The sequence below is a fragment of a genome, unplaced genomic scaffold (genome assembly GCF_019419815.1).
Source record: "Pyrus x bretschneideri cultivar Hongxiangsu unplaced genomic scaffold, Pyrus_bretschneideri_v1 Contig83, whole genome shotgun sequence".
Lineage (NCBI taxonomy): Eukaryota > Viridiplantae > Streptophyta > Magnoliopsida > Rosales > Rosaceae > Pyrus > Pyrus x bretschneideri.
In genome coordinates, this window is record NW_025999824.1 from 1,515,369 (window position 1) to 1,526,217 (window position 10,849).

General features: G+C 36.7%; 1 long non-coding RNA gene across 6 annotated transcripts; it reads right to left on the reverse strand.

The window, feature by feature from the left end:
• Positions 1-2,430: 2,430 nt before the first annotated feature.
• On the reverse strand, positions 2,431-5,095 carry LOC125473365. 6 transcript variants are annotated; one of them, XR_007255270.1, is made up of 6 exons: positions 4,654-5,095; positions 4,334-4,432; positions 4,072-4,160; positions 3,738-3,818; positions 3,587-3,653; positions 2,431-3,006 (listed from the first exon to the last, which is right to left on the reverse strand). It is a non-coding gene; the product is annotated as an uncharacterized LOC125473365 (long non-coding RNA). The 6 variants fall into 6 exon arrangements; XR_007255272.1 differs by lacking the exon at positions 4,072-4,160 and having other exon boundaries at positions 2,433-3,006; positions 4,654-5,091; XR_007255271.1 differs by lacking the exons at positions 4,334-4,432; positions 4,654-5,095 and adding an exon at positions 4,238-4,256 and having other exon boundaries at positions 2,435-3,006.
• Between the last annotated feature and the right edge of the window lie 5,754 nt (positions 5,096-10,849).

A 10,849-nucleotide genomic window follows, 5' to 3' on the forward strand; every position in this document is an offset into this window, starting at 1 on the left:
CCAAAATATTTTAAAAAAAAACTTACACCACAATAGTACTACTAATAGAGAGAGAGAGGAAATGTTACGTTCATGCATAAGGCTCACCAATTGATTTTGTTTTTAAGGTTGCATGCATGAAGAAAGTTGCAGTCGAATTGTAAAATCAATCAATAATTTGGAGGTGAAGTTCATTCTCGACAATTCGTCTATATAAAAATCCTATTTCCTATAACCAAAATTTTTTTACTAAGATAAAACATCAATAATTCGACGAGCTAGCAAAATGTGATGCATATGCAACTTATGAATCTATATAATGTCTGTCTCTATAAGACTATAAAAATGGAATAATCCCTTACACCAAATTCATATATGTATAGCTCAAATATCCCATAGAACACCCTTAGCTAATGCATTCTATAAGAAACTAAAGCATGGCCCTTAAGAAAAATGATCTTAATTATTATCCTACTCTTTATCATCACCTTCATCTCGTTTCTTCCATATTACAATAATTTACATGATAACTTACTCAACAACTAAATTTGATTTTCAAGTGAATTATTTGTACTTTAACAAATCAACAGGATAAAATCAATTGATAGTATGGACATGACCTTGATCATCAAGCGTGGCAAAACCTCAAACGATAGATTTGTTAAATTAGATGTTAGATTAAAATATGGCTTATAGGATGATTTTTTTTTTTTTTTGGTCAAACGATAGATTTGTTAGATTAGATGTTAGATTAACTACTGACTGGCTTGAATCCATACCGTCATACAATGGCTCAACTCTTTTTCATCACTGTGGTAAATGACCACTCACCTTTTAGAATGAAATTTGTAAGGTTAGTCTTTTTTTATCATTCTTCCGTTGCATAATGTTAAAATTACTTTTTGATTGACTAGAAGCAGGAGAAAAGTTCTAATAAAATTGTTTCTATTAAAATAAAATAAAAAAATGGATACATAAATTTATAAAAAAAATTAAACAAATCCAGGGGCATCTTTTCCCCTTCTTTATCTCTGTCGGACAGAACCCCAGAAACTTAGCACCCGAAGGTGTCGCTTTCCTCCTCCTCCTTCCAACGCCGTTCACCTTTACTCCTCCATTACACCTCCAAGCCCTTACTCCTCCATTAAACTTGAAGTTGCTTTTTCTCGTACTTGTTCGTTGATGATGAACCCTAATCTCAACTCCCCCAAATGTGTGTTTGCCTATAAAATGAATGCTGCCACCACCATCACCACCACCACCACCTTCAGACAGATAACAATCAAAATATGGCTGCATTCTCCTTTCCATCCTACCTTTCTACCCCTGCCTCCAACAACAACACCACCACCCGGGTCTCTGCAAGATTACCAAATGTTTCTCATCAACATTTGGTCTTCTCTTCCACTATCGCTTCATCTTCATCATTAACCCTTAAATGCCTAGTAATATCCCTACCTGCGCCCAGCAACACCACCCTGAATAAGGGTGAAATTGTTGCAGACAACCATTTTCGGTTCCACCCTTCGGAGAGACCCCGCTCTCTCAAGGCTGTACGTACCTTGATGCACGCTGCTAAGTACAAAAATCTTGGAAAATCCCAGAAGAAAGCCTACAAAATTGCAGTTGAAGAGCTGATGGCTGAAAGAGTTGTGGTGATGGAGGATATCAAGGATTACAATGCTATGAAGGAATTTATTAAAAAGGGGGTATGGGTCCCGGATTTTATGATCGAGAATGATACCAAACCTCATTTCAGGGATACACTGCAGAAGAAAACCCTGAAGCTAGGAAATACACTACGTAGAGAGCACGAGAAAGTGATGAAGAAGCACTGAGTAGTACTCTAAAGAGAGAAGGAGAGAGTGATTATCGAAGAAGCACAAGTTATCAGTGTAGGGTTTAGGTTGTCAAGGATCGAACAAGAACCAAGTTTACAATGTGTGTTTTAAATTAGGTTACTTTGTTTTAAATTAAGTCCTTCAAATGCGTTAGGTTAGGTTGTTTTAAGGGTTTCACTGTTCTCTACATTTGACTCTGTGGTTGTTAAGAAAGTGATCTATCTATGCATTTTTCTTTTAACGTATCGGCTTTCATTAAGTTTTTCTTGAGAAATTTGTAAAACTAGCCAAAATTTAGACTATGAATAGAATTTTAGGCAATTAATTAATTAATTAATTTTTTTTTTTTTAATCATTGTAACCAAAGTTTAACATAAGAGTACTTAAAACACTGTTGTTGACTGAAAATTGCTAAAGATATGTTTTGTAACTTGTGTTCTTTCGTCCTAATCGGCTTTCCCTGATGGCTCCGCCTCCACTCCCACTTTGTTAACAAGTTCACGATGAATTAAAGTAGAACAAAAAAATTACCCCAAAAACATGAGATTTCTAACATTGAGAACCGCTCACCACCAACCATATCTTCATTTACCAAATTATATGAGTGTAATTTTAATAATTTTGCTATTTGATGCCTCCGATTATATGCAATACAAAAGGTTGTGTGGATGGATTACAGGTTTCAATGTTGTGATGCTTGAGGTAGCTGGATGGGCCTCGTGATTAGAAAAAACAAATTGAAAAAATTTCTCACATCGCTCACAAAAACGATCTAAAGAGAATGACTGCACACAATGGATAAGAATTGTAGTATTTTCATGTCAAATTTTGGTTACAATTACGTTACATGCATCCCCGTTCACCAAGACATGAACACCCTTGGCTCGTATCCTAATAGTCACAAAACGGTCTAATATGACGAAAAATGAAAAAGTATTACATAACACAACAAAAAAAATAAAAATAAAATAAAGGTTCTTTCCTGGATATGCATCTCCCCCACAAGTACCTTGTGTCGATCCTCCAAAGTTATGTACTATCCGTTTTACCTTCCAATGATCCATCCCTAATCAATTTCAAACCGAGACTCTTGAACCGATCTGATGAATACTGCCTTGATGCTTTTCCTCCAATCTGTCCCAGCCTTCATCATTGCGGCAAACTCCTCATAACTTATTCGTCCATCCTGCATCATGGAGAGGGACTCAGTGTGACTTCTAAGCAAATACTAGAACAAGAAAATTAATGGTTTTGGTTCATAAGGTAGCAGCACATCACTTTTTGTTTCTAGATAAATTGCCAACCTAAGAATATACAGCACACAAGCCCGTATTTTCATAGTAGCAACTAGCAGTTTTAGCCCGCTCGTTGCCGCGGGAATGTCAAATGCATTAGAAGTAGTGTAAATAAGTGGCATTGATAGTATAACGTATTGCTGGTCCAGGACATCAACTCTGAAAGCATAAAGGTTGAATCATTCGTAGCAGATTGTCAAAACCAAACCACAGTCGAGCTAATATCCATTGAGGTTCCCACAAAATCTGGTTTGCCGTTGGAAAAAAATGTGCAACTTTATTTTAACCAAAAGTCCGAAAGAAAATAACATATAAAGCATTTCAAGATTGGCATGACAATCCTGTAACAGCTATCTAATCCCAGGAAACCCAACCTTGGCAAACATTAACAATTAAAAGAAAGAATAACCTAGTTCACAAAAGAGCCTATTTTCCAGTATGAGGTTAGGTAGATTATGTAACACCCCTAACCATCATTTGGTTCCAACTTCTGGAAGCTTTCAACTGCAGCATCGATGTCATTGAGTGTCATATAGGTCTGCAGCCAGCAAGATGCAGAGAAGTTAGATCATTAACAGCAACCAGAAGGCTTTATGAATTCTAGCCAATTAAAGATTATTACCTGGTCTTGGCGAAACAAAGCCTTCACATTATCTTCTCAATCATGCAAAGCAAAGTCTGTCCAATCACGCAAAGCCTTCACCTATTTGTGCCAAATGTTAAACAGAGAAATCATAAACACAATATGTGACAATATTAAAAAGATTGATAGGTTAGCACACTTAAGTCTAAAACTTATCATGATATTGCAAAGTTTTGTATGAGCAAATTTACTATAAAAAAATAGCTCGAAATAGCTTGAGTTCGGTATTGGGCTTCAATTTTTTAAGCGAATCAAATTCGAGTCAACTCATCTATAACTCTGAAAACAATCTTTTATCCATTAAACACTTAACTCGACACGACACCAGGCAATCTGGTATATTTTTATGGATCTATAGACCGCCTCTTGCAGAGACCATGCATGACACAGTGGTTTCTATATCTGCAAATAGAAACAGCAATTGAATTCAAACAAATAGGGGCAGAAAACCATATAAAACATTTGTGGTGAGTACATACCAAAAAACAAACTTGTGGTGAGTGGCTGAGTGACTGAAATCACCTTATCCAATATAATTTTTGTATCGAGAAAAATGAACCCTATAATATATATACCTTCAACAGTGACCAAAAGCCGACAACCATTTATGGGTTCGGTCCCTTTGGCCCCTTTGCCTTTGGGAGAATATTCCTATAGCGCTAGTTCTGGTTTCTCTGCAGACTCGGAATGGTTATTATTTACTTGAACCTCCAAAAATAACAAAGCAAAAGCCAGCAGTGCAAAATGATCCCGAAAAAAGGGAGCACTTATGAGCAAAAAGGTCACATAAGATATCCGCAGTCAAGATACATAACATAAAAGCCAATTGCATCAGTTTAAAAAAAAAAAAAAAAAAGAGCATGAAAAATCAGACCAGTAAGAAGTAAATGAGTACCTGAGGGTGAGGGTGAGGGTGTGGGGGTAGATAAAGGACCCTGTGCCTAAAAAAGTGAACCCGTTCGTAAAGGTAGAGAAGAGTTGAGCAGTGTTTCCTCAGCACAAACAAAGCGCTGCTTGTTGGGGAGAATATGAAAACACCTCCCACTCCCTCCAATTCTTCTCTGGAACTACCTACACACATTATATATATAATTAAGTACATATGATTTTCTTTTATCTTTTATTTTAAAAGTGAAAAATTAATAATTCATTTTTAATTTAGTGAAATTAAGAACGACAGATAAAATAGATAGCCAAACCTTCTCAAAGCCACCCCTACTTATTACATCCACATACAAATTCTCCCCTCTTGAATTCACATATATAAACAGCAATTTATATGGAATCAAAAATCCATACTTCTATAATTACACTAAAAGTTTAAAACCACCTTTAAATATTCTATAAAAAAAAATAAAAATAAATCTCAGAAATGCGTATCAGTCCAATGTCTCAAGTTCTCAGTGTGGGGAATTATTGATTAGAATAGTTAATTCTCTGGTCCTTTTTAATGAATCAAGCATGCCGTTTGAAAACCAATGTAACTTTTTTTCCATATTGCCTAGACCATTGAACCAAAACAGGACAATTTCACTACAAAAATCCGATTTTCTTAATTTTGAATGAATCAAGCGTGGCATTTTAAGACTTTGTATAAAAGATTATATAATCCAACTAAAAATCCCATCTTTTCCTACTTTTGAATGAATCAAGCATATCATTTCAAAACATATATAACTTTAGTCCTAAAACCAAATTCACAAAACACACACCCAGGCACAGACACCAACTAAATTGCAATTTCAAAACAAAAGTAACTTTTGTTCTTAAAACCAAGAACCCATATGCATACCAAACTCACAAATCTTATTTTCCAGACATAGAGGTCAAAATCCAAATGAAGGAAAGTCTACCTTCTCAAGGTGTAGTTCTCCACCTGGTATTGCACCCTCCCAAATCCTCTGCACATGGTACACTGCAATGCCTGCCAACCATTGTAAGTTCCACAGTTCTTGCACTTCAAGACTACAGTTAAGAAATCTTCCAACTTCAATACACTATGAACCTAGTAAGGTCATCAAGTTCACCAATAAAAAAATTCACAGCTAAGATTTTCTGATAACTAATTTCGCAGCTTAGAGAGCAACCATCAACAGTACCATGATTTTGGAAATTTACACAAAACGTTCTAAATTGTTGTGTGCAAATTACTTCTGAATGAAAGAGAATGGGGCCCAGCACAATAAAAGTAGTATACTACAAAAAAAAAAAACATAGAAAGGCAGCACCTTTACACAAAAATACATAATTTTCATTTTCTATAGTTTTAGCATGTTTTTTAGTTAGATGATCAATCTACACACACACGCATATGTACATGGATATATACAACATAGAAATTATGTTAGGATTTTGGCTCGTTAAATATGTCCTAGTTGGTTTAGGATTGTTTTAGGAAACCTAGAGGTATACCGATTCTTGTCCTAGAGGGATTAGGAAAAAATTTCAGTTTCCTTATTCAATTTAGATTTGGATTTCTAGAAGTCTATTTGGTTTTGGATAAGTGCAATTTCCTAATCCGCTTAGAAATAGGAATTCAATCAGCCTTGAGACATGTAAGCCTACCCTATGCCTATAAATAGGGTGTGGCAAGGCTGATTTTTACAAAGAGAAAGAAAGCAGCCAGACAGCCAAGAGTTTTGAGATTAGTTATAGGGTTTGCAAAAGTTATGTAATCTCTATTATTAATCAAAGGAGCAGTGATTTCTCTACCTAGAGAAATCACAATTGGACGTAGGCAAAAGTTCTGCCGAACCAGTATAATTCTTGTGTATTTCTAAGTTTTCTAATATTTGCTAGTTTAGTCTATTGCCGTTGGTTACATTAAAGAACAAGGTCTAGTGTGCAGGTTTTTTCAACAATTGGTATCAAGAGCCAGGATCAAGGTGTTCTATGACGTCAAAAGGGAAGATGAATGTGGATCAAGGACTTGCGTTAAAGCCCTTTGACGGCAAGGATGACTTCACAGACTGGCAAAGGATAATGAAGAACATACTGATACAACAAGATTTGGATGATGCACTCGATGGTGAGAAGCCGGAAAACATGACAGAGGCAGCATGGATTAAGGTTCTCAAGAAGGCCAAGAGCTCCATCGAGATCCATCTCACAAGATTAGTTCGATCACACCACCGAAAAGATGACTGCCCAGGAAGCATGGGAAAAGTTGGAGAATGTTTATATGGGCAATATCATGTCCAATAAACCTTTTCTAAAGGATGAACTATTCAGGCTTCAACTAGAAGGAGGTGATATTGAAGATCATGTGTGCAGGTTCCAGAATTGCATGGCTAATCTTCAGAAGGTTGAAGAAACTTACAAAGATGATGATATGGCTATCATCTTGTTGAGGTCTCTACATTCATCTTTCAAGCACTTTCGAACAACTCTAATGTTTGGAAAAGAGTCCCTAAAGCTTGAAGATGTAATTCAAGCTCTTCAGTCGTATGCTAAACTGGACGATACAACTGAAAGCTCTCCAGGCCTTTATGTCAAAGGCAAGGAGAGGGGGTGGGAAAAGACAGAGGACGAGAAAACCGGCAATAGAGATAGGTCAAAATACAAGAAGAAAAAGGAAAAGAAGGAAGGTTGCTTTGAATGTGGTTCAGTCGATCATTAGAAGAGGAACTGCAAGATTTGGAAAGAGAAGAAGACCAAGATGGAAGGAAGCTTAGGTTCAGCTAATGCAGTCATCGAGCATGAGAGTGATGGGGAGCTTCTTTTAGTAACATTGGGCTTCAAGGCTTGCACAAATTGGATTTTGGATACCGGATGCACGTTTCATATGTGTGCAGTAAGGAAATGGTTCGATACTTACAAGGAAGTCAGCAGTGGGGAAGTCTTAATGGGGGACGATTCTTCATGTCCCGTAAGAGGAATTGGCACTGTTCGGATCAGAATGTTAGATGGGATGATACGAGCTTTGGGGAACGACAAATATGTCCCTAGACTAAGAAAGAATTTGATTTCCTTGGGTACTTTAGATGAGGCCGGTTATGGGTACAAGTCTAAAAAAGGAAGACTCAGGGTAACCAAAGGATTGCGAGTGGTAATGCGGGGTGACCTACAACCCAATAAGTTGTATAAGTTAATTGGGACCACTATAGGCGGGGGAGCAGCTGTTTCTATAAACCAGAGTATAAAAGACAAGACTGAACTCTGGCATCATAGGCTAGGGCACATAAGCCAGAAAGGGTTGCAAGAATTACACAAGCAAGGCCTGTTGGAAGGCGTGTCATCTTGCAAACTGGACTTCTCTGAATACTGTGTTCTCGAAAAGCAAAGAAAAGCATCATTTGCAACTAGCAGTGCAAATAACCAAAGCAAGGAGCAACTCAACTATATTCAATCAGATGTTTGGGGCCCTACACCAACTAAATCAAATGGTGGAGCCAGGTATTTTGTTACTTTCATGGATGATTTTTCTAGGAAGGTTTGGGTTTATTTCATGAAGCAGAAATCCGAGGTTTTTGCAAAGTTCAAGGAATGGAAAATAGAAACCGAGAATCAAACTAGAAGAAAGATCAAGTACTTGAGAAGTGACAATGGAGGTGAATATACAAGTAATGAGTTTACCGATTACTGCAAGCAGGAAGGCATCATAAGGCACTTCACAGTAAAGAAGAATCCTCAATAAAATGGAGTTGTTGAGAGGATGAACCGAACTCTCATGGAGAGAGAGGAGCATGCGATCTCATGCAGGATTGCCTGATAGTTTTTGAGCAAAGGCTGTTAATCATGCAAGTTATTTGATTAACAGATCACCATCTACAGTTCTCAGTTTCAAGAGTGCAATCTGCATATTTTACTGTGAACTTTATTTAGCTTTCTAATTTTTTAGTGTCGGTGGATTAATGTGAGATGATTTTGTTTTAGCTTCATGGAGTGCAGCATGGAGCACTAATGGTAGTGGATTCCATAAAGCAGGCAAAGGAAAGAACTACTGGTGACCAAAAGGTTAGAATATTTGGATTATTGATAAAAGTGATTTTCTTAGAAAGTAATTTTCATCTTAAATGCTAATCCGATTAAGTTTGTGACTGAAACTGTCGCCTTCATTGCCATTTTCTTCAGGTATCCAACTTCTCAATTTAAAAAATTAGGGTTCATTTTTGGGTTTTGTTCTATCGTTAATTTTGGAATAGTGACTATCTTACGTAATGGATGAGATTGTGTATGTTAATAGAGATTGGGCATCTACAGGGTGAGATTGTGTGCATTAATGGAGATTGGCCATCTACAGAGCCACGGAAAATCCCCAAATCCAGTTCTGATTTTTCACTCTTTTCATTTTCTTTGTTCCTGGCAGATTATTTGGGCCTTGCAAAACTCATTGGTATGCAGCCTCAGTTATAGACTTACAGTATTTGTCCATAACAATAAAATCAAATTTTATTGCATAAACCTGATTTTTGGTTGCGTTGCTTAGGATGGATTGCTTCTTGAAGTTTTTTCTGATATAATACAATGCTCCGAGGGGCGAAAATACAATGTAATCACCATTTATAGGTAATCTCGGCCTACTTTGTAAAATTTTTAATTTTGTGACTTTAAAATTCTTCAGTTTGCTATCACCATTTTGTTAGAATTAGGGTTAAATTTAATAATATATATATATATTTTTTTTTTTGGGGTTAATTTTCACCCAGTTTCTCTTTAGCCAAATGGACCATTCTCTCTCTGCGTTTTTTTTCTTCTCTAGGTTCCATATTAATAAATGGGTGATTCAATCACCATTTTAAAATTTACACTTCCTATCACAGTTCACACCCCCATACCAATAAGAGATAACGCCAATTGGAGGAGTTAAGGCCTCTTAATTTAGATGATTTTATTCAATCAAAAGCCAAGGTAAAGAATTTAAGATTGATAAATTTGTTATCTTTACTTTTTGCAATACACATATCCCCGATGAAACTCACACTACTGTTCGCCGCACTGCTATAAGGTACGTATGCAAATTTGTACAGATTTATTTTATTTTATTTTATTTATTTTTGTTGTGATTTTTGTGTTTGTTTGTTTTGTGATTTCATTTGATTGAGCAGTCTCAGGTGTACCGAATTGTTTATGCGTGGGAATGTGGTGGGGAGCTGGGGCAATTGGGGGCCCCACGATGAAACAAAACAGAAAAATCTCGACATTCGAAAACGATTTCACTCTGTAGAAGAAACTAATGACATGAATGATGATGATGCCGGTATGTTTTTATTTTATTGTTTTTTTTCGATGAAGCTTATGAATTTGAAGTTTAATGATGCTTTTGGTGAGTTTTCGGTAGCTGGGATTTTGTATGTGCATTGTGAGATATATGAGAAATTTGTTATCGATGGATTCCTAGAGCTATGTATGAGAAGTTTGTTATTGATGAATTCCTAGAGCTTTGGACTTGGAATTAGATTTACCTGTAGAGAAAGCATGAGGTGTTCAGTGCAGTTTTACTAACAAAAGAAACCAATGGAGCGTTGTCCAGCTCATTTGTTGGGGCATGTTGGCAATTAAGACAATCAAAGCCAAATTTATTTTGGTAGGTTGTGGGTTAGTTAAGAGTGCATGGAAAAGAGGAATATGTAAAATTGGACTACCACATTTTCGTGTACTCCACATGTTATTCCTGAACTGCAATGTATGAGTTATTACATACTGATTGTGCAACAACCCGTTCCGGGATTTACGGAACAAAAAGAGTATTTTTGTATTTTCACTAAATTTGGGAATATTTTCTTTTTTAAAATGGTTTTTAGGTCTTAAATGGTGTGCTCAAGGGGCCCACCCCTGATTTGTTTGTCCCTGGTGACGGGAACCAAAGGGCCCACCCCTGATTTGTTAAAAGCCTTTGGGCTGTGAGCTGTTGGAGGGCCCAAGCCCAAGAAACCTCCTAGGCCTTCGGGCCCTTCCTGCCGAGCCCAACCCAACCCTTTTTATTTTTTTGGTTTAAAAAGCCTTGGGCCTTATATGTTAAAGCCCTAAACCCGTTTAGTTTAAAAACCCAAACCCAACCCACCTAAAAGTCTAAGCCTAAACCCTTTAACCTTTCCAACCCTAAACCCTAGCCAGGTAAAACCCTTTTGTGGAATATTCCGTTAGGGAAT